Source organism: Nothoprocta perdicaria, unplaced genomic scaffold (assembly GCF_003342845.1).
Source record: "Nothoprocta perdicaria isolate Ctin4 unplaced genomic scaffold, notPer1 scaffold_388, whole genome shotgun sequence".
NCBI lineage: Eukaryota > Metazoa > Chordata > Aves > Tinamiformes > Tinamidae > Nothoprocta > Nothoprocta perdicaria.
The window spans coordinates 158,161-162,844 of NW_020455630.1; positions in this window are offsets into that span (position 1 = coordinate 158,161).

The window sequence follows — 4,684 nt, forward strand, 5'->3', positions numbered from 1 at the left end:
TAAATTAATGTATACAGACCTCCTGCTTGCTGATACTTAACTGTCAGTCCCTTGACAAGTTGGGAACTTGGCACTATCTGAGGGCCCCTTAAGATGGTGCTGATTTGAGTTCTTTGTTATACATAAAATGTTCTTCAATGCTGGAAGTCCAGACTCTATCACAGCTTACATATGTGTCTGCCCCTTGCATATGCTCCTCTTCCTCTACCTGCTTTCAGCTTTTTTACACTTTCAGTGTTTGAGTGTACAGCACCACAGCTTAAGGCTATGTGGTGTTAACAGYTTTACAGGTTTGCTTTGCCATTTTAAATCTAAAACTGCAAGCTCCCTCCAAATGAAGGAAATAATATAATTTATGTAGCTTATTTTGGTAAGTAAAAGGGTTTTTGCAATCTCAAAGAAACAAGTAGAATTGTATTACTTACATTATCATTAAAATAAAAAGGGAACAGTACAGCTCTTTTGATTAAGAAAATAACCGGTCTTTTATAGTATAAATACTTACTCTTGCAATACTTGACAGTCTGTTATGAATTGAGGTTGAGCCTGACAATAATCATAATGAATCCTTTCACAAACTGAATTAACTTCTATATTGCTATTTCACTCCCTACTCCCCACTCCTACAAAAATAAATTTTCTGGTTTTGTCTGAAATACTGTGTGGAATGTGCTCTTACTCTGGAGGGCCTGAATATAATTATTGGTTTTCTTGAGTATGGTCAACTGAATTTAAATATCTGGCCCTCATTGCAAACTTGCTTAATATGAGGAGTACCTCATAGCCCATTTAGCTTAAATTGTAAAAACTGAAGTAGAAGAGGCATTTTATTTTTTCAACTCAAAAAAATTGAAAGATATGATAATGACTTCCTTTCAGAATTTTGTGATTTTGGGTGGGGACAGCCTTAACTTTGTTTCTGATTTGTTTGTTGGAAAAAGAGTAGTGGCTATTTTAAGAGCCCCTTTTCTGCTGAAGTGTGTTTTTTATTATTAAAACACATTATTTTAAAAAATCCTTATTTTTAGTACTTCAACTAATATTTTTTTCTTTATTATTTCTATTAAATAATAAGGCTGATTCCAGTATAATGCATGAGTAGCACATCTAAATGCAGATCTTAGATGGAAATCACAGAGAAGAATATGGATATCTATCAAATTATTAGTTCAAAATTCTTAAGCCTTTCCGTCGTCATTTTTAATGTGAACTCACTGACTTCATTGAGAAATGAGAAGTTTCATCCCCTTTACATGAAGGCCTATGCCTGCTTCTCTGATTTGTTGTACTATAGTGTATCTTGCATAGTGACTTTCATTCTGTGCAAGGTTAGTATGGCATCAACATAAAGCATGTGATATGTAAAAAAAATCATATGGAAAAAATCTTCCTCTATTTTAACATCTGTGTTTTTTTCAGGCATCCTTCTTCTACATTAAAACTGATGGATTGTATATTTAAATTAGCWTTTGAGGCCACTTCCTTCATATCAGTAAGCTCAGTATACGCTAAAAATTAATTAATTATGTAATATAACTAATGTCCATGACTTGCTTTCCTTCAAAATAGGCAGAGGCTAAGGAAACAAATGCAGTCCAGCATGGATGTGGAAAGAAGWGGGCAAAAGCTTTTTCAGATTTGTCCTTACTCCTTGTCCCCASATCCTGGTCACTGGGGTTCTCAAGAACTCAAAATAAATTTATCTAATCCTCATGCATGCTCTAAGATCCTGCTGACTTTCTTTGCCTATCGATTTTAAAAAAAAATAATGGTGAGGTTTTGTTCTTTGTGATTCCAAAGAAGAAAAGTGAGAGCAAAGTTTTATGGAAAACATGGCTGAGAAATTCTTAGATGACAATATAACTAAACCCAGAAAACATAACAGTTTTAAAAATAATCATTTCTTAAAATGATTTTCTACCTGTATCAGAAGTGCTTGCTCTGAGTATGTTTTCCAGGGCTGACTTTACAAGCATATTATGCTTATGTTTATTTATCCCACTTCTGCCCTGTGCTATTCAGTTCCTGGTATCGTCCTAGCTCAGTCTCTGGATGTAGTCAAAGGACATCCGCAAATTCCTTATCAAAAACTGTACTGTGCCAAGCAGTAAATGCTGAATTACAAAGCATTTAGGAAAAGGGCTGGCTTGAAGTCTGTGCAATCTGAATTCTGATTTTTCCAAATCCACCTTTCAAGTCTCTTCATTCACTTTTTCCTGCAGTAAGATTGTACTTGTTTGATGGCAAGTTTGAGGCGGTTTGATGTAGCTGCTAAACATATCACTTACTAGTAGCATAAGCCCAGGCTAGGAAGGTTCAGCGATTTTGGCATACAGACAAGATTTTTCCAGAAAAAAAAAATGATATGGGGGGGCTTATGACATGGGGAGGCAGGAGTAAATTTCTGTAGTTGAGAACAACGATGGTTTTTCAGACCATAGGCCTTGGGTAAACCGAGCAGAAATTATGACATATTTTGTTCTGTCTTTGGGGGTTTGTTTGGTTTTGGGAGCTTTGGCAGTAGCCTCTAATCCATCGCCATATTATGGGGTGTTAGGATTGGTTGTAGGTTCTGTGATGGGATGTGGTTGGTTGGTAAGTTTAGGAGCCTCCTTTATTGTGTTAGTTCTGTTTTTAGTGTACTTGGGGGGAATATTAGTAGTGTTCGTTTATTCTGTGTCATTAGCTGCTGATCCATATTCTGAAAGTTGAGGGGATTTGCAGGTTTTGGGGTATGGGATGGGGTTTATGTTGGTAGTGTTATTGGGGATTATGGTAGGACATATAGTGGAGGGGAGTGTTTGAGCAGTTGGTACAGTGGATTGTGGTGGTCTAGTGTCTGTTCGAATAGATTTTAGTGGGGTAGCAATGTTTTATTCTTGAGGGGCAGGTTTGTTTATGGTTGTTGGGTGAGGTCTTTTATTGACACTGTTCGTAGTTTTAGAGTTAGTACGAGGAGTTTCTCGGGGGGCTATTCGGGCTGTGTAGGTTTAGAATAGGTCAGAAGATAGTTTAATAGTAAAGAATATCAGCTTTGGGAGCTGGAGGTAGAGGTTGAAGTCCTCTTTTTCTGAGAGAAGGTTCAGAGGGTGGAGTGTGAGTGTAGATAAGAGGGTTTAGAGGGAGTTATGAATTTGATATACTATATGGTATATGTCTATGTATGGGGGGGGTTGGAAAGTATTGAATACAAAAATAAAAAAAAAGAAAGAGGAAGAAGATATCTGGGAAAAGGGAGGAAGTAGTGATAGAGGGATAATGGGAGTATGGTGGGGAATGTATGGTGGGGTGTTTTTTTGGGAAATTTTTGGGAAAATTTGAATAACATTCCATGAAAAGAGAAAAGAGTCTTACTATCTTTGCAGATTTCTTATTTTGCTACAACCGTAGCAAATAATAGGAATGAGAAAGTTTCTTTGCAAAATATTGCAATAGTTCTTCAAAATGAAAAGACTTTTTTTTTTTCATAGAATCCTTAGAAACATAGAATGCTTAAGGTTGGAAGGGACCTCAGAGGTCATCTAGTCCAACCCCCCTGCTCACGCAAGGTCACCTACAGCATGTGGCACAGGGCTGCGTCCAAGCAGGTTTTGAAGACCTCCAGAGAAGGAGACTCCACAGTCTCCCTGGGCAGCCTGTGCCAGGGCTCTGTCACCCTCACTGTTAATTTTTTCCTTAAGTTCCTGTACATATAAGTTATTAAAAGAAACTGTTACAATATTTAGCAAAGAATTTTCTAAATTTAGGTGTTGGCAGATTCAAGAATGTTCCATTCACCATTAAAAATAAGCTAACAAGAAAAAATCAAAAAGCTGAGAACAATGTGTAACCATTACCAATGCTTTTAAAGAATTTCTGTACAGTCCCTTTTTCTGAAAGCACATTATAAAAATACACTTATTGTTTATGTAATTGCACAAGGTAGAATTTCCAGTAAACCAAAGGGCAATTTTATGAGGTAAAAGTCTTCACTAGCTTCCTACTTATAAGACATAGACACATAGATGAAGGAGTGCATACTCTATGGCAATGAAATGTGTTTTTTTTTTCCAATTATACATCAGACTCACTCCAAAAAAAGTATGTACATATTGTGATGGCAGCAGAATAGGCCTCCAGCTGAACAGAATTAATAGGGGGAAAACAGCAGTTCACTACAGGCTTTGTATCCTTTGTGGGACAAAAAGAGAGATTTTCACCTGCTGCTGTATGTCTGAGCTCTAAACCATGTTTATAAGGAGGTGTCTGAGCTCTAAACCATGTTTATAAGGAAGATAATCGTAAGTTGTTTATTCCTTGAATAGAAAAGAGAAGAAAAACTGTGAATGGCCTCCTTTCCTTGGTATAAGTGATGCATTCAAACAGAGCTTCTGTTTTCGGTTGCTCTGAGCTTCACCACTTTGCTTTCTGAATATCCAACTAATGGCACATGCTACTTCCATTGCATTTAGCAATACTCAGCAGAAACTGCCTTTGTTGCAACTTTTTAAGAGATCTGATCCAAAGCCACTGTGGCTGTTGAATATTTGCAAGTCATCACCTAGTTTAGAAAGGTCTAGAATGGAAAATGACAGCAATAAAAACAATCATCCTTCCTTCCTTCCTTCCTTCCTTCCTTCCTTCCTTCCTTCCTTCCTTCCTTCCTTCCTTCCTTCCTTCCTTCCTTCCTTCCTTCCTTCCTTCC